The sequence below is a fragment of the Doryrhamphus excisus genome, linkage group LG13, assembly GCF_037039965.1.
Source record: "Doryrhamphus excisus strain RoL-2023G ecotype Guam linkage group LG13, RoL_Dexc_Guam_v1.1, whole genome shotgun sequence".
NCBI lineage: Eukaryota > Metazoa > Chordata > Actinopteri > Syngnathiformes > Syngnathidae > Doryrhamphus > Doryrhamphus excisus.
Genome location: NC_136369.1, coordinates 10,383,413 through 10,403,372, shown reverse-complemented (window position 1 = coordinate 10,403,372; position 19,960 = coordinate 10,383,413). Strand labels below are relative to the sequence as shown.

The window sequence follows — 19,960 nt, the reverse complement described above, 5'->3', positions numbered from 1 at the left end:
TTGATCAGTGTTCGGCTCAGGAGCTCAAATCAAAACAATGCAGCAGTGCAGCCTTCCCACACATGCATTTAGTAGTGCCTTGTTTTTTCACATCATATTTCCTTGAAATACCATACCCTCTGCTTTAGAACACCCATTGTTGTGTCACTTATATAACGCATTACTTTTTATTTCTTTTCGCCTCCTTTGGCCATTATTAGTGTGCTAATGTCAGGATTTAAATGAAGTATTGATCAGTTGGGGAGAATAGAGAGAGAGGGAGCGATTGTGAGGCAAAGACAGCAAGACCAGGGTTATCGTGTGGATCGCACACAGAAAGAGCGCGCTAACAGATGAGACGTGTTTTAAGCGAACCTGCAAAATAGGTTTTTGCATAATCTTTAGTCATAATTGGGGAATAACAACAAGATCTTTTGTTTGACTTGGAGACGACACCAATGCTTTGAACAGGAAATAAATGAAAAGAGTTTTTGTCCATGATTTTAAACATTTTTATTCCATGGAATACATGCCAAGGCTGTTTGCAGATGCTTCAGAAAAATGGCTCTTGTTGCTTCCCATCTGGATGTCCATTTTGTCTGGCCATCATCCTGTTTCCAAAGACGATGGCCAATGCTGCAAAGGGTCCAAGTGAAGACAATGCTAGGTCTGTTTGCCTTCCTCTTGCTACCATCCTTTCCTTTTTCCCTCCCTTCTCGTCCTCTCTCTCTCACATATCATGTTTGGCTCGCTCTCCCCCCCCTTCCACCCCATTCTCTCATGTGATCCAGCAGAGCATCATTATATTAATTAGTGGCCTGTTTATTTGTGTTATTACTGGAGCAGCCACGTCATCTGTATGACGTGTGTTTCGTCATCGGCACCATGGTGATGTGAATGAATGCAGTATGTTTCCTTAAATTGCTTGAAATATTTTCCATTTACAGTATAATGTACTTTATTTTTTGTGAAAAGTTCCATATCATTGTGTAAATTTAATTTAGCAGAAGCTAGACGCTGATGTTATGCAAAAATTCAACACCTTCTAGTCATTCTTCCTTATGCAAAACAAGCAGCTCAGTATCTAATTATTGATTAGACTTTTCTTTATTTCTTATAATCTACATTTTAGGATAGGCTGGCGACTTCTCCAGTGAATCTTGCCTGCGTATAGAGGATAGGTTCAGTGGATTGATTTCCCTCCTCCTCTCACTGCCCTGCCTCCTTTTGTGGTTCAATAGTTGGTCTTCCAGGAGCAAGGATGTCTCAGTCGCATTTTGAACTGTGGGAAAACTGAAAGCCTTCTGACGAACATAGCAGCAGTTACCAAAGGTAACACAGAGCCAGGCCATCAGGTCCAAGACATCCATTGTCAGGTATGGTCATCACTGTAAGGCCTAGGTTTTTACGATAGGCCTCAACCCATCATACATCATTTTCAGTGGGTTTTGAGCTGAATTGTATATGAAATGTATGCTCGGTAAACATAGTTTCAATGGGCTTTTGCATGTCTTTCTCTCGTCTGTGCATTCTAAATATTAATAATGCTAATAATGCAATGTCATGGGATCCATCTATTCTCCCTAAAATGCTCTCTATTAAAACAGCTCTAAAAACTCTCAAAATTTTCAATGCTGACTAACATCTAGACGACTTTTCGTAGCAATGTCGCCAAGCCAGTAGCCACTGCGTCAGTCTGTCCGGATGTTTAATTTGAGTATGGAATCTCAAAGTTGAACCACTTTTCAGCTCATTGGATTAACTAGCATTAACTTTTCCAAACTCACAGACAATGCAACAGCTTCAGTAGATCACGTTACCTTTCGGTAGTGACCTGAGGCGTTGTGAGTGAGGCGGACTGAGCGAGATGCTGTGTCAGTACGCCAGAAAAGTAGTTCTTCTGTGTTTGCTCGTAGAAGAACAATGTCGCTGGATGTAATTTTGCCGGATACGAGTATGAAACGAGTACATTTTGTATTACTGTTTAAAGAAAATGCTCAACGCTCTCATCATGTGATGGAAGTGGAGGTGGCTTGAGCCTTGCAGGAAGCACGTTTTCTCCAAGCCTCTGTCGTCCGTTGTGATCTTGCATTGCCAGGCTGGGAAACTGACTCCCAAGTGTTGAGGTTGATATCCATAGCTTTGAAGGACACTTTGAGGCAGTCCTTGAAGCATTTCTTCTGTCTGAATAATTTCTTCTACTGAATACTTGCCTTGAGACAGCTCTCAGCTGTTTGGGCAGTCGGCTGTCAGCCATTCCAGTGACATATCCAATCAATCTTGCTTGAGCTTTCTGTCGGAGGGTTTAGATGCTGGGGGTGCCGGCCTGCTCCAGAGTCTCCGTGTCCGGGATCCAGTCCTGCCACCTGATGCAGAGTAGATGGCAGAGGTAGCTCAGGTGGAAGTGGTTGAGCTGCTTGCAGTATCTACTGTAGGCTCCCCACGTCTCACTGGCGTATAGGAGGGTGGTTAGCACCACTGCATGGTAAACCTTCCGCTGAGTCCTCTCTGCTCACTGACGTACTCACCTACCTTCCTATGTAGAAGTAGTGACCGATGAGATATAAGTGATATAAGTGCATAATATCGTGCCACAGGGTACTGTAACAGTCACAGTGTTGTTACTTTTAAAATAGATCACTTGTAAAACATTATCAATGTTCGTTCTAACCGTTGTTTTTAAACAATCACAAAAGTGTGTGTTACCTTTGCAAAGACAGTTTGATAGATAGAGCCATGATCCTTTCCAACTTTGGTTCAGATCACACTGTATCTATTCCTCCAGAAGGTGTGGATTCCTCCTCTGTGTGATGTGTCCTCCCAGAGGCCTCGGAGCTGCACAGAGAAGTCAACAGTGCTTCTGGGCACAGTTAACATAAAAGCTTCCTTTTGGCGCAGTAACGTTTTTACTGACGTTTCTGGGTGTCACAACATATTGCTGTGCTAAAAAAAAGGTTGGGCAGAGATCATGTGGTCAGCATTAACATCATGTTGCTTCTTGATGAAGTGCTATTCAAGAGACACTTGTTTTCAAGCTTGAACTCCAACCATTTTGGAATGACTTTTACCAGGGAAAATATATTTTTTAATGCTGTTGGCATTCAAACATTATTGTTTGCACTACATATTGTGTACAATGCAATGCATTACATCCATCCCCAGCCTTTTATGATTTGGGCTGACAAAGAGCAAAACTTCTGCAAGTTTGTGGTGCTTCCCCAGCTGTCTACCACGTGTCTTGTGTCTAAGTACATGATGTGCTTGTCTCTTTATATACTCCAGGTGTAGCAGTTGTGCATAATATCTCTACACAAAGTGCAGCACCGGGCTGAATTACACCAGGAGGCACCAAGATGGTTATGACAACCCGCAAGCTCAGCTGGCAAAGCCATACGAATGACACGCAGACCGCAGATATAATGTAAAACCGTGTTTGTCTATCTGACACATTGCTGCAACTGTTTTTCTTCATCATTATATTTAATAAGTTGCACAGTGGATAACTGGTTTGCATGTAGGCCACACAGTCAGGAGACCGCAAAGATCTGAGTTCAATTTTCCACTTGGGCATCTCTGTGTGGAGTTTGCATGTATGCAATGGTTTCCTCCCACATTTGAAAAAGATGCATGTTAGGTAAATTGGCGAAATTGTCCATAGGTATGAATGTGAGTGTGAATGGTTGTTTGTCTATATGTGCCCTGTGATTGGCTGGCCTCTCGCCCGAAGACAGCTGGGATTTGGGATAATTTGCCTTAACTAAAAATAATTTTGATTGACAGTGTTGGAGGGGTTTAATTTAAAAACTACAAGATATTTCAAAACCTTGAAATTTGAATGGGATTGTCTTGGTAAGGTGTTGTATCCTTGCAGGTCACAATCTTATCACAAACTCAACCTTGGGATCGATGTGCCTACTGGATCAGTAATGTCGACGTTGGGATCCTTCCACCCACCTGTTTTTGTGGTTTGATGTTGCTCTAACGTGCGTGGCAGTTATCGGTGAGTATTGTATTCCTTACGAATTACTCTATCTAAGTCATTTTATGGACAAAGACAACATTATCAACAACATTATCGTAACACCCTGGATGAGAAATCTGTTTGTTTAATTGACTGAAGAATACTGTACTATAAAAATACGCAGGAAAGTTTTGATAATCCCTGTTTATGCAGTCATTGAATGGTTGTTTGTCTATATGTGCCCTGCGATTGGCTGGCGACCAGTCCAGGATGTACCCCGCCTCTCGCCCGAAGACAGCTGGGATAGGCTCCAGCATACCTGTGACCCTAGTGAGGATAAGCGGCATAGGAAATACGTAGATGGATGGATGGCGGATCCTAATAAACTGGGCTCAAGGCAAAGATGCATTTGATGCTAGAAGCTTTATTATTGTATTGGTATTGCTATAGTATGATATTGGTCAAAGTTTTCAAAATAATTATTTCCATTTCAGCATTTTTGTCTGCCGGGTGGCCCTAGTGGACCAAAGGCTGAACTTTGCCCCCACGTCAAGGCAGAAGGTAGAGTGTAAGTAAAAACTAAAAACCACAAGATGACAGCCATTGCTGACAAATAACAGAAACTGCCAATGTACCTAAAATTAAGCTTCTTTTCATTAATGACTTCACCACAGTTAGACAAAAAAATAAATCTCCAATGATCTCCTATGATCTACATCTCAAATGATGTAACATTTGCAGGGGTTCTTTGCACAGTTTGTCCAGCATTTGTTGCAGCACAGTAAGATATGATAATGATAAGACAGAAAGAATAAATGAGGAATAGTAAGATGGACTACTGTGCTTTGTTCGCAGGCCCATAGTTACTTCATTACAATGACATGCTGTGAAGTTCATCTCTGGTGAGGAGCTGACTGCTTTTTCATGTTAATACTGGTAGCTCATTAAAAGGATAACAAGAAAAAGAAAATAATAATTCACATTTGTTAAAAACTTTGTTTTCATAGTTATTTTTTGTAAACTGAAAAATATTTCTGGTCTATTTGCTGGGATAGGCTCCAGCATACTCGCGAGGAGTTTGTGAAGGTGTGCAACAAAATATTGATCATTAATAATTGTAAAACAATTTATTGAGAGCTGTTTTTAAAATATTTTTTGCAGGGTTTTTTATCAATCCGAATCTATATCAATCCATCCGTTCTCTATTACCTATTATTATTTACCTTGTGTGAATATTTAGTATTATTGTTGTTACTTTATTTGCAACTCCAGGTAATAAGATTTATACCTGCATCAGTCAGTCAGTGTTCCAGCATTAGCAGCATTTGCCAGTATGAAGGCATGAGGTGATCACATGGGGTGGCCTAATGTTTATTTCTTCTCTGTCACCTTTTGTTGACTTTGTCGCTCAACTTGTGCACAGCTTGTGCTCTCCGCTTTAATGATGCATATACAGTATCTTACCTGCAGTCATTGCTTAATCCTAAAACTGCCAGCTCAGGAGCAGATTACTTCTTCTAGACAGAGTACAAGGCAGCAAAGCCAGATTGCAGTTGGAGGTTAGAAAGGAATGCCTTTAGAATGCAATATTCCAGCCAATGTCGGAGGCCAGTATATCCATAACGTATACAGTCATCCTTCGAACATCACACACTTTAAAAAATATACACGGTATATATCCTGGTCACGAGCTATCAGTGGGGTCAGCCATGACAAGCCCCCTGCTGCTCAGTGATTAACAGAAGTCCCTTTTAAGTCCCTAAATACCAAAAACTATTTCCTAGGCAAATAGTAAAACAATTGTAGTATATTATTTGTAATGTAGTATTGTTGTATTGTTGTATTTTCCATTATTGAGACATGACATTGGATTACCGTCACACACTACATGGAGTCAGCCACTGCATGTCCAAAAAGAAGTTCTCCTCCCATTAAGTGTGGAAGTGGTACATTTGTTTTGCTTGTTTGTTCATATTAAACCCTTCATTGAATTTAGAAATAAGTAAATAAATGGGAGGCAAACTTGTTAGCTCAGTGGCTTGCGAATGTTTAGTGATCCCGTAGCCTGCACATCACAGTTGAGCAATGTCGTGGTAAAGGTGAATATGGGCATGTTATTTCATGTCTACAGTGCTCTAATAATGGTAAAGATTGTATTTGGAAAAGTCACAAACAGCTTTTCTACGCTCTAACCACAAAAATATTCAATTTTTTAATACTGAATTCTACTTTGCAGAAATTCACGATCACGGTCTGGAACCAATTATCTGTGATAACTGAAGGATGACTGTATTGTGATGGCGGCTTTTAATGACTTTACACTTGTGTTATCCAATATACTAGATCCACAGAGAGTAAATAAGATATTTAAAATGTAAATAAAACTCCTGCTCATGTGTGTCACAGTAAATGTGTTCCCTGGGGGACCTAAGTGGCAGGCAGACAGTGTGGACAGGACAGGAAGTGACGTTGGCAGTTCATAGCTGGGTTTTTGCTTGTCTTGGCTTATGGCCCCAACAGTATCCCATGTTATTATAATGGTTATATTCTATTATGTCTGTTAGGCTCACGAGAATATGCTCCTGACTGCTAGCATCTCACAGCTGCCTAAAGTCAAATGAGTGTCATGGTAAGGATTTTTGTATATACTATATAATTAGTATTTCTTGTCAAGTGTGACTTTCCTGAGTGAAACATTTTATTTAATCTATACTGCGTAGAAAAGCAGTATATATGTAAGGATTACTCTTCTAAACATGTTCTTCTGAGCTTGATGCGGTGCCTCTTTTGCTTTAGGTGTGAATAAATAGAAATGGTACGTGCTAGCTAAGTCCAGCAAGTGCTGTCATCATGCAGGTGACCTGCTGGAAAGCCTGACTTTTAGGACTGAATGATTGCTAATAAAACATGTGATTGAGAGGAGAAGAGAGTGAGAACCATAAACAAGCTGGATTCTGCCCTTTAATTTCACCGTCTCCAGAGAATTGCTTTTGCTGCGCCTCAGAGTGAGACCTGCACACAAGCAGTTTAGTCGTCTGCCCAAGGACTGAAATTTAATTTAGCCGCTGTGTTGTCAGTGTGTGGGTGTGTATGTATGTGTGTGTGCTTGTATCTGTCAATCTGCCTGTCTTTGTCTGTTTGCTTGAGTCAGTTGGAGCACGAAACTTGCTTTGCATGAACCATAACTGCAGTTTTTGCTCAAATGTTTTTGTGTGCGTGCTGCATTGTGTGTTTTCTTATTCTCTTGTGGCTAAATCATTTTATTGTAGACTGGTTGTTACAATACTGTCTCACAGTGCAGTTGCACAGCAGTGTTTATTTGCTCTGTTCTTTTTAAGATTTTAGTGTTTCTTCTGCATTCCAACACTTGATGTGTTATCGCCGCGTTAACCTGTAAACTTAAAAATGCCCTTTTTTTTGCTGTTAGCATTCAAAGTTTGTTGTAGAACTTTTGGCAGTAATCTGTACTCTGTATGCTAATTGCATGTTAGAAAGTACACCAACTGAATTGTTCAGGAGTGGTTGCCTTGGTTTTTTTTTTTTACAATGGATAGTATTTTGTTGTTTTTTTTCAGTGTGTGTTTATGGTGCAGGTTTCTGATGAAAGCCTGGAGCACAGGCATATATCAGAGCTCCAGCACTAATAAAAGACCAGCAAGCTGTGCTCCTCTCCTTCTGGGAACAGCAGTGCATTTTTATGGCTTCTCTGACATCAAGATAAAGTGCCCTTCCAATTAGAAAAATATTTGGCCACATACCTACTGACAGCAATTGTATGTATTTATTTTCCATGCCATTTGATCAGGAATCCTCGCTATTTTTACAGTCTGCTTTCTCATCACCGCGTCTGGGGCATGCACATGTTAATGTGGTCCCCATCACTGCACCCCGCTGCTGTATAAAGAAATATGCCTAGTATTATTTTGGTGTCTTTCTTCTTTTTTCGTCTAAGGGTTGGGCTGCACCCGTGTTATGTTTTGGCATGAGTTCGGAAGCGAGGCTGTGTTTGTTTTCTATTTCATTCTGCATGAAGGGATTCATGCTGTTCTGTGTGTGTGTGTTGATGTCATTCCTGTTGCCCTCGTCATCCATCTATGCCTAAGAAATGTGTGCATATACTGTATACACTCAGCTGCTCATACCATATCTTCTCTCTATCTTTTTGAAAATATTGTATTGTATATATTGTTTCCCCCCTTTTTTTCCCAGAGAGTACATTAAAATTAAATTATCTCCTGTTGCTGTGAAAAGAGGCACACGTAAAAATAATTGGCTGTTGGAGAGAACAAAGGGCTGGTCCCTTTCTCCTCCCTATACACCCCAGCCAGGCATTAATACCAAGCCTGCTGCATTGTTCCGCTGTCTGCAGCCATCCCCCTAGCCAGACACTCAGCCCCGGAGAAGTCACTTTTAATGTCTGATAATCAAGGTGAATTTTCAAAAAGCTGCCATTTTCAAATGATGGTGTATATATTATGTGGAGATAGGAGTTCAGGAGAAGAGGGTGCTCCAAAGGCAGGGTCACAGCGTGCAAAGGGAAAGAGGGACACCCAATGGCCATAGAAGGGACTGCAGCTTGATCATAGCAACAGCATGCCAGTGACAAGACCACTGCTTGCCTTTAACTAATAATTAGAATTTGATTTGTGATTTTGTATATAGCTACCACATTGAATGCCCGCATATGCAACAAATCTGTGCGTGTCTCCATCTAGATGTGTTGCCCCATGCTGAAGGATGCTCTTGTGTAGCTGTATTTGGGAATCAGGCAGTCAGTGGAGCTCCATTTCTCCTGCCACAGGCCACAGACTCATCTTCTCCTTGCTCCTCCCACCGCCCGTCTTCCCCCCACCTCACGGTATGATTATTTCTCCTCTGCTCCACACACACCATTATATTCCAGCTCTGCAGTTACCCCGCTCTGTTGTCATTTTTCATTGCATGCATTTGCTTGTGTGCGGCAATGCACATTTGTTCTGAGCCTGTGCAATATGTTTAGGATGTGGAAATATGCAATGTGCAGAATATAAAGGGTATATATTTATTTTCCTTGAGGAAAAACAGGGTGATTTTCACCATGTGTCTTAACAAACATGACTGCAAGCAAGGTTTTTTACAGACTCGGGTAAACCAAATTATAAATGTGTTTCCCATGCTATGGTGGGTTTTTGTCTGTCACTGATGGGGGTATGCATTTGATAACACAGCTAGACGTCTATAAGCATGTGTGTTGGGCTATTTGCTGTCATACTGTACTGGTTGCTAATCTTTCCTCCCTATACTGTCCAAAGTGCATCACGTTTCATGCTAATAACATGCAACGGACCACAAAAATTAAGTATGCAGACAGTACACACTCTGAGATAAAATACAAGTGTTGTATGCTGAGATACTGAGAGGTATTTTGGTAACATTTAGACCAGAGTAGGATCTAAACTCTGAGGCCAGGGATATCAAACCTGTTTTCATGATAAGCCACATCAGAGAGCCGCTCGTAAATGTGAAATCATGTAAAAGTATAATCACCTCATCTTATTTTTATACAATTACCACATGCATTTGATATTATTTACAAATTTATGGAATATTGTTACATCAAAAGTGAAGCAAAACTGCAATTACGTGCGGCACAATTTTCTGTCAAAATTGAAAGAGCAAATTACATTTGTCAAAAAAATATGAAGAATTCAATTACGTTATGGCATCATGTCCACGCTTTTACAGTCCACATAAAATTATGTCGTGGGCCGACTCTGGCCCTCGGGTCTTCTGTTTCACACCTGTGTTGTAGGCTATAATGCAGATGAAATCATACTGCATCTTCTAGTGCTGGGCTGTCCAAAACTTTAATACTAAGGGCAACATACAGAAAAATGAAAGGATGCATGGGCCACTATTTTGTGAGTGTGAATGCTTGTTTGTCTATATGTGCCCTGACCAGTCCAGGGTGTACCCCACCTCTCGCCCAAAGACAGCCGGGATAGGCTCCAGCACGCCCACGACCCTCATGGTGATAAGTGGTATAGAAAATAGATGGATGTTTGTTTCTCATAATATTTAAATATTTAAAATACAACTTAAAAAAGAACATATTTTTAAATTTCAACTTTGCGCTACTAAAATAAAGTTATTTTTCTTCATAATATTCATTCATTCATTCATTTTCTACCGCTTTTTCCACACGAGGGTCGCGGGGGTGCTGGAGCCTATCCAAGGTGTCTTTGGGCGAGAGGCGGGGTACACCCTGGACACCCAGCCAATCACAGGGCACATATAGACAAACAACCATTCACACTCACATTCATACCTATGGACAATTTGGAGTCGCCAATTAACCAAACATGTTTTTGGAATGTGGGAAGAAATCGGAGGAGTACCCGGAGGAAACCCACGCATGCACGGGAAGAACATGCAAACTCCACAGAGATGGCCGAGGGTGGAATTGAACTCTGGTCTCCTAGCTGTGAGGTCTGCGCGCTAACCACTAGATCGCCGTGCAGCCCGCTTTTGAAATTGTAACATTCTTTTTTGTGGATGGATCAGCTTGGTTTGTCATAATATTTAGACTTAAACATGTTTTTCTTTAATATTTAAATTTATGCTACTAAGATGAAAATGTTTCCACATAACATAACATTACATCATTTTCAGTAGATTGCAACTTTTTTTTCCTTAATATTTTGACTTTATTCTAGTAAAAGGGCTGGTTATGTTTCCATTTTTGCTGTTGTTCTAATTTTGGCTTTTGGCAAGTTTATTTTTAATTGCTGCGGACCAATAAAAAAACAAAAAACAATGGCCCCCAGACCGCACTTTGGACATCCCTGTTTTAGTGTGTATGCGCCACTGCCAGGCTTGCAGTTTACTACTGCATCTTTGCAAATATTTCCAAACAACTAAATTGCCATCCTTTTGTGTTGATTCATAAAAAATGTGCAAAACAGAATTCATCTCACAGCGTGGGCTCACACTCCAGCACTTGCACCTGCTGCACCTGGTATGATCCCTTGATGTGAAATTGTTTACGAATAACTTGCCTTCAGTGCGATTGCATAATAATCGAGCAAATCAAATGTTGTATTTGTTCCCCAATAGCAGTGATTGTGTTATTTTTCCCTGAGTGGTTGGAGGGCATACTTTCAAAGTGTTGATCCTAGCTGTGGTGCAGAATAAAGACAGAGGAAAGAGCCACAGGCGGTCTGATGTAAGGATGTAACAAGCGAGAGAGGCTGATACTGATGTGGCTCGGTGCCAGTCTGGGCACTGTGCCCACGAGGAGGCAGCACTGACTGTGGCAAAGAGACACACAGACACTAACAGGCCCATCCCGAACATGTCAGGAGGAGGGGGGTGAGGTTGATTGGCAGGAGTGCTTTGGTCTGCATTTGCATGTCAAGTGTCAGGTTATGACACAGCCAATGTGCATTGGGGACACCAGTGGAGAATGAGCCGATGTTATGTCACCAAGTCACTGCTGCTTATACAACTTGAAATGTGTCCTGTTCTCATGACAATTCAGTTATTTAATCAACTATATGTGTTTCATTATGTTGTGTGTTTCTTTGTGCACTGCTTCAGTAAATACGTTCTCAACACGATACAAATAGTATCTTTTCTGCTTTGTATGCATTTACATAATGTTTGCCTTTCTATATACTGTATTATCTCTCTCACTCTCTTTTGTCTGTGTTCTTCAAATATTCCACTCACCCCTCAGCAGTTCCACATGGTAGAGAAGCCTAATATAATCTCTGTGTCTGACTTATAATTTATACTGTCAGGATAAAATAAATAGTCTGCAGTTAATTATGGCAATCCAGCTCTGGCTTTGCCCCGGTGATTTATGAAGCCTGTGTAGGCATTCTGCAATGCATTTTTCTTAATTTATTTTTAATCTGTCCTTCAATTATTTTCAGCACCAATGTCTTAATGGTGGTAGGGAGGAGGCTGTTAATGAGGCTACCAAGATGAACCTAAAAGGCAGTACAAGGTGTTCTTTCTACCAGGGCTGGTCTCAACAATTTCTTGGGGGTTACACCCTGGACTAGTTGCTAGTCGACCGCAGAACCTAAAATACTGTCAATTAAATGTTATCATTCTTAACTGATAATATAGATAAGAATGTTGTTGAAAGAAGTTAACAAATGTATAGTAAAAGATTAAAACAACAAATTGTGTTTTCGTTATGAACACAAATGAACAAAGGGAGGATGCCTGTGTGTGCCTGGGAGGTGATTGTCTTCACATTCAAACTAAACAGTTGAGCTACTGGTATTGTTCTCTTTGTTTATGACTTATTGTATTGTACTGTAGTGAGCTATGATGCAGTCAATTAATTTTTCTTTGCTTGTCATCACACTATTCCTCTTTGGCATCACTAATATAATTTTGTCGTAGCATTGCAATAAAGCCAAAGAAAAAGTGCACACTCGAAAATTATGCCAGTAGATGCTGACTGAGCTGAAGTCTTCCAAGATTTGCTGAAGTTTCAAAAAACATGCTGACATCATATGATGGTTGAGTGGTTAGCGAGCATGCTCCACACAGATAGGAGACCCAGGTTCGATTCCCCGCTCCGGCATCTCTGTGTGGAGTTTGCATGTTCTCCCTGTGCGTGAGTGGGTTTTCCTCCCACATTATTATTCCAGTCTATAGGTATGAATGTGAGTGTGAATGTTTGTCTATATGTTCCGTGTGATCGCCTGGCGACCAGTCCAGGGTGTGCTCGGCCTCTAGCCCGAAGACAGCTGGGATAGGTTCCAGCATACCCGTTAATTTTGAGGTTCTACTGTACTTATGGTGGCAGTTTCACATACAGTACTGTAGATCCCCACTTTTCGCTGGGGTTACGCTGCAGAACACCAACTAATGGAAAAAATGCTCGAGTTATTGAAATGTCCATAAAAATCACCCCCCTAAACCCTACTGTTAACTAGACATTCCAATATTTGATCAACATTTGCAATAAGAGTGACTTTTGTAACGATTAGATTAGATTCAGCTACAGAAACCTCCCCACCTCACAATGGTGTGTTCAAGGACCACCAAACAAAGTAAAAAAATGATTTTCTAACATTGCAATGATGTACACAAATTTACAGGGATCCACTGTATGTATTTGATTATTCCAAGTTGTATTGACTTTTTTGGTGCAGTCTGCATTACTAAAACAATACAGTGCCAGTAAGTGGCACCTTCACACCTACCATAGAGTTCATTTAACCTGGTTCACAATTTTTTTTACAGAGGAAGTGTCATTTTGGTATGGTTGATGACAACCCACAAATTAAAACTGTAACTCAAATTCACAATCATTGAGGGATTGAATTTGCTATTTTTTGTCTTATATTTATCATTTCAGTTGTGTTGCAATAAACACCGCAACCCTACTTGCATCCTTTTCACCATTATATTCCTTACTGGAAATTGGGTACTCAGTTACAGACAGAAGTACAGTACAAAATTGACTTATAGGGACTTCATCAAAATTACAGCTATTACTAATGATAACATAAAGTAAAATGTGGATGTGCAAGTTAAAGATAAAGTGCAGTGGAGGTTTGTTGCTCCCCAGAGGCAGAGGAAGGCCCCTGGCTCACAGACTTGAAAATGCCTGCTATGATTAGAAGCATTTCATCTATTGTTTCACCCCCTTTCAAATTAGACCTATAACTCTTCAGTTTGTTATGCACCACCGTTTTCTGCCAATTAGCATGAAGTGTGGTTATTTCAGTGCTGCGAGGGTCTGGTGTGGACTATAGGGAGCAAGGCTGTGCGTAAGCGCGGTGGTCAGCTACCAGACAGCTCACATCAGCCTTACCCCATTAGGGACATCCGTTCACAGCTCTCTGCATCAGGATGCTCTCATTTACCGCCTCCACATACAGCCATTTATCTCCCCTTTCTCCTTTCACTATGTCGCTGCACACTTTTTAATTTTCCTCTCAAAAACAGATCCTGCATTAAGCAGCCAAGCATGGCTAGCTGGAATATGTCTCTCCTGAAAGAGCAAAGCAATGATTTAATTTCTGCGTCTTTTCTGTCTCTGTGGTCTCGTCTCCTTGCTCATGCACACATCATTACACACCGAGGTCTCATTTTCATCTCCGTGTGAGGGCGCATACAGGCTTTTAAGTCGTCGCCCACACCACGGCCATTGCTGACAATCAATACCTGTGGTCAGGACGGACTACGCAAGGCTTCCTAAATAGGCCCTGAAGGTCCAGCCATAAAATACCTTTGAGGCCTGACATGTGATCCCATAAGTCACCTTTTTGTTTTCATTGGAGGAATGGAAGAATGAACCATTGGTGGATAGGTTACCCATTGTACCATGTCACTACGTAACCAAACCGTGCATTCAATTGACCAGCATTCAGGCAATGTGCTGCCATGTGGATGGCTTTTTGAATTAGAGTTGCCGCAAAAAGCCAAAGAAAAAGCTAAATCATATCTAAGGAGTCAATCCTCTGACACTTGCCCAGTTGAAGTTCATAATATCGGGGACATTAAGCTACTTTAGTGGGCACTTTTTCCCCAGAAAAATATTATACATTCCAAAACGTAACAACCATTTGATCTCAGGTTCCTGTGTCATTCTTTTTTTGAAGTCAAGAATGTTCTTCCATTTGTGTGTTTCAGTTGGTTATAGATTTTGCAATGCAACAATTTTCTTTTTCCATATAAAGGAGGTCTACATAAAATGTATTGAAATTATTCTAAGGTGTCTTTCAGTAAACTTTGAGTATCTCAATGCCAGGCTAAGTGTCACGGTTATCAAAATATGGTACATTGTGCAGTTATTAACAGATCCTCACAAGGAACATTCAAGAAGCTACAAACATTACTTGAGAATTCCAACTTCTTCTAAGGGGTGACGGAAAACATTAGACATAACATGTTGCGGTGGGTTCATGAAACATGCAAGTGGTACAAAAATTATGCGTGCCAGAAAAACATTTAAAAATAAATTGTACACTGGCACGCAGCTCTGCATAGTGTATTCATACTTCATACCGACACCATTCCTTTCATCCATCCGTTTTCTATGCCACTTTTCCACACAAGGGTCGCAGGTATGCTGGAGTCTATCCCAGCTGACTTTGGACAAGAGACGGGGTACACCCTGGACTGGTCGCCAGCCAATCACAGGGCACATATAAACAAACAACCATTCATACTCACATTCATACCTATGGACAATTTTGAGTCGTCAATAATGTAATATGCATGTTTTTGGAATGTGGCAGGAATCCGGAGTACCTGGAGAAAAAACCCATGCAGGCACGGGGAAAACATGCAAATTACACACAGAGATGCCCAACGGAGATTTGAACCCTGATCTTCCCGATCTCCTAACTGTGTGTGTGGGGGTAGGGACAAAATGCATGCAGAAAACTTACACAGATACACTGTAATTGATTACTACCTGGAATTGAGAAATGATAATAGGATCCAAATCATTTGGAATACAAATGAAAGTGAGATAGGCTCAGTGGAATAGTCAGATTAAGTTTTTCCATGCGGGTAGTTCCCTATTTAGTTCTGAATTGAAGACTGAAATAGATGATGTATGGGCCAGCGCAGGGCTAGCTTTGGGCATGTTGACAGAGACTGAACAACGAGAGTGTTTCTCATCTTGCTTTGCCTCCAGCCCTGATGCCTACATTAACCAAAACGATAGCAAGCAACTTTAATTACCTTTTCATCCAGGCGCTCTTTCCATCCACCATTTCCCACTTTGCTTGTGCAAATGGGGGAGGAGAGGAAAGCACGATGGAAGGTACAGAAGCATAATTACTTATTTTACTGGAGTGCAGCAGAATGCTTGTTGCCAAATGACTCTAATTCCAAATGGTTAACAAGATTTTTCTTTTTAATAGAGCCGAGTTCCACTGGACAGTGAATTGCTTTCCTATTCGAAGCCTTAATGGCTTTTCATACTTTGCATTTCCAATAAGCAGTAAACTCGGAAATTAATATTGCACACTGTGTTATGATGCAAACAGCGGTGAGATAGCAGCCCTATAATATACCTTCGTGCACAAATCTCTGATTAGATCCATAATTGATCTGGTGAAATGATTTTTCACATTGGCATTTAAGCGAGCGTTACATCGTGGCATACGCTTTAACCACACGCATGGGCTCCGTAATTTTGGGGGAAATTGTTGGCCGTGGCCAGCACATAGAGGAAGTAGGGCAGTCAGAGGGGTTGCAAGTGCGTCGTACTTGTGGAACAAGTGATTCGTGACACCCACGTGCCTGCCACTCACCAAATTGCTAGCTTTTAGATCATGAGTGCGGCGTGCGACTCATGCGTGTTAGGTATGCTTCATGAACGTACATGTTTGGGCATCATATGAGGCTCGTGTAACCCACTCACTTGGATTGCAAGATGGGCGTACTGGCTTCCTTCGGGAACCAGACTGTCCAGCAGGATTATTACGAATAATGCATTTTTGCCAGATACTAGTATGAAACGACTAATTTTCATCATTATCCGCATTCGTGTTTAAAGAAAATGCTCATTATGTATTTACTCTTCACGCTCTGTGATTGGCCAGTCACACACAGCGACCGCCTGTCCCTAGACGACGGCCGCATTCATGTCACCTGTGACCCTAATGAGTACACTCTAAACAATGTGAATTTAAGTTTTCCATTTTAGGTTAAGTGTCCACAATGCTTGGTGACATCCCAACCACAAGCATTCAACCAGACTCTGCGTTTACGTCACCCACCACCACCACCATTTCAACTGTCATTCTGGTAATTGGCTCTGATTCTGTCTGAATATCTGTAGCAAAAAAAAGTGATGATGATCATTATAAGACACAATATTTATGAGCCAAACACTGGCAGCCAAGTGCAGAGAAATTGGAGGCGGGGGGTGTATTCATTAAGGTGGAATATTAATGCAGTGACTATGAGGCTTTTTAGGTACTGATGAAGCTTGTTCGCCTTGTGTTCCTGCTCATTGTCTGCAGAAGCCACTTTGTGGTGCAAGCCTACGTTTCCATTTGGTTTTAATTGGGTCACCGTCTCCTCTCCACTTTTGTGCAGCATTTCTGTTGAACTTGGCTTAATTAGACTTGTGACACTACTAGGCATGTTTTATCTTTCTCTATTTCTCTTGATTCCTCTCTTTTTAGAAGTATTGATAAAATGCAATATAAGGATACAGGATCTGACAATTGATACATTAGTAAAACAACAATCATATGACATGGTGTCATTACCTACTGGTTCTGTTGAAGTTATTTTCATTTAAACTAATAAATCATGCACTTTTGTGGATGATTACAGCCTATTGGTAAGAAAAAATGCATATTTAAGCATATATTTAAGCATATTTTAAGCATTTTAAATCATCCCTGTAAACAAGGCAAAATAAAAATAAATTGTGATATGTACTACTTGGTCACTGGGTGTCAGTAATGTTACCATAATGAGCATACAACTGCCACAACAACAGGCTTTTATTGTAGTTTTGAATTACTGAAATTTCTGTTCTATAGAGTGCACCGGCATAGAAGCCACACCCACAAAATTTAAAGAGGTGTACAAATGTGTACAAATATAGGCTGCACCGGCCTAGCCGCAGGTGCACATGTTGTAACATTGGATATTTAGTACGCAGAAAGATCTTACACAGAAAGATTTTCTGCTTTCTTCCCAACAAGGCCTAACAGTGCATGTACGTAATACGAATGGTTAAAGTGGACCGATTATACTTTTTCCACTTTTCTGACTTATAAATGTAGTTAGAATGTTGTATTCTCGTGTTAAACGATGCCAAAGTTTCTGATAATGAGGTTTGTGCATTTAGAAGTGAGCCCTGAAAGAAGCTTGGGATGGCTCAAAATGCTCGGTTTGCAAAAACTGTGCCTTTGTGATGTCACAGAGGAGCGAGCTTCCTTATGGGGGAAATGCTCAGTCTGTGACCAATTACAGCAGAGTGGGCGTGCTTGGAGGCGGGTTGTGGGTGGAATGAATTAACACAAAATGTTTTGGAAATGCAAGGAAACAGCTGGAATAGGTGCAGATTTTGGAAGATCTAGAAAGTTTTATGTGCTGGTTGTTGTGTGTAGCTGCTTTATAGGAGTCCACAACTCAATACAAAGGGTCGAAAACCCCGAAAGTCGTCCTCTTCAAGTGTCAGAACCAAAAGAGCCCCCCAATTCCCTCAGCACACATGCTCTCTCCTTCTTTCGTGATTACTACCAGCGATAACCTGGTCCAGCCTGTGCTGTCCCCCACCTTGCAGCAGTCCATCCCCCACAAAACCCACCAGTGACAGCGGACCTCCCGACACCGTTAGCAAGAGCTAGAGCGAGGCTGATAAATGTCTCCATTTCCATCCATTTTATATGCTGCTTATCCTCATGAAGGTCGCAGGAGTATGCTGGAGCCTATCCCAGCTGACATCCTGGACTGGTCGCCAGCCAATCACAAGGCATATATACGTAGATAAACAATCATTCACACTCACATTCATCCCTATGGACAATTTAGAGTTGCCAGTGCATGTTTTTGGGAATGTGGGATGAAAAATAAAAGAAAATAGTAAATAAAAAATAGTGAAAACTGAATCATTTTACCCAACTGATTCAGTATAGATTTTTGTCCTATATATCAGAAGAACACCCTGACCCCTCAGAATGCATCATTACAGAAAAAACCTCGGATGGATTTTATAAGACTCCACTCACTATCAAGGTCCAACATGGACTGATAGTTTATGGATATATTCTTCAGACTCCTCATCTTCTTTATTTTCCCTCCCAGATTACCTTCCGTCTCATATGTATACACACACACATACACACACAACAACTGCTCGTCGCCCCCTGGAGGGTTCCTGTGTTTTCAAAGTAAAGACCACTTAGAGAATAGCCTCAGGCATCTGAATACCAAAGTGCTCTGTGTTACACATTAGAGGCCTCCATACAAACCAGGAACATAAACACTCTCAATAGCTCACATCTCCCCCTAAGAATACCCCAAATACCTCAAAACATTGGGGAGGGTGAGGGGATATGGAACAGATAGTCTACGGGGACTTGACCACATTAAGGAGCACTCATTGAGATGTGTACTTCATCAGAGAGTACGAGAGTATGAGAGTAGAGGCCTTTTGAATATTTTATCTTTGCACACTGACAATGAAAGAAAATATCTTTACGACATGCTGCATTAACAAATGAAGATTTTACAGGATAGTTGTAGGGTTATTTCTATGATTAAATCTAATACAAAGTAAACTAACGTAAAAAATATACACTGCTGGGATAGGCTCCAGCATACCGGTGACCTTAGTGAGGATAAGCGAAAATGGATGAATGGATGGAAGCCATTGAAGACATATCTCTCTTGTTATCATCTGTGTTGCAATAAATGTATGTTTGATGGACTGGAAGTGACATCAGGGGTTCAGAGTTAAAGTATTTTTATTTTTTTTTAAATTTTACCTTTATAAACCCAATTTAAGAACAAATTCTTATTTACAAATGTAGCCTGACCAAAGAGCAAAATAACTTTGACAGGAGAGGGGAGGGCTGAAAATAAGAACCACGTTATATAAAATTACAAATATCAATACAGTAAATATGTAATACAAAAGCATCAAACAACAACATTAAAGCAATGGGATATGGCAATAGGCCTAGTCAGCAAGTGCATGAGTCAGATGTAATTAGTTGCAAGTTTTCTTTAAAGACAGAGAGTCTTTGAAACACAATGTGGCGAGGGATGACTGTATACTAGAGAGAGCTAGTACAAGGCTGATAAAAGCCTCCATTTCCATTCATTTTCTATACCGCTTATCCTCACAAGGGTCGCCGGGGTATGCTGGAGCCTATCCCAGCTGTCTTTGGGCAAGAGGCAGGGTACACCCTGGACTGGTCGCCAGCCAATCACAGGGCACATATAGACAAACAACCATTCACACTCACATTCATGGATTATGGACAATTTGGAGTCGCCAATGCATGTTTTTGGAATGTGGGAGGAAACCCA

At 40.9% G+C, this 19,960-nt stretch overlaps 2 long non-coding RNA genes across 2 annotated transcripts in view; both read left to right on the top strand.

Annotated features, from left to right (window-relative positions):
* The first annotated feature begins 303 nt into the window (after positions 1-303).
* On the top strand, positions 304-4,456 carry LOC144901631 (uncharacterized). The gene is made up of 4 exons (XR_013629688.1): positions 304-646; positions 1,221-1,355; positions 3,851-3,979; positions 4,435-4,456. It is a non-coding gene; the product is annotated as an uncharacterized LOC144901631 (long non-coding RNA).
* Positions 4,457-4,795: 339 nt separating this feature from the next.
* Positions 4,796-19,960, top strand: part of LOC144901630 (uncharacterized) — a 30,481-nt gene continuing 15,316 nt past the window's right edge. The window contains exons 1-3 of the long non-coding RNA XR_013629687.1: positions 4,796-4,842; positions 6,505-6,569; positions 8,656-8,798. This is a non-coding gene — a long non-coding RNA (uncharacterized LOC144901630). The remainder of the gene's footprint in view (positions 4,843-6,504; positions 6,570-8,655; positions 8,799-19,960) is intronic.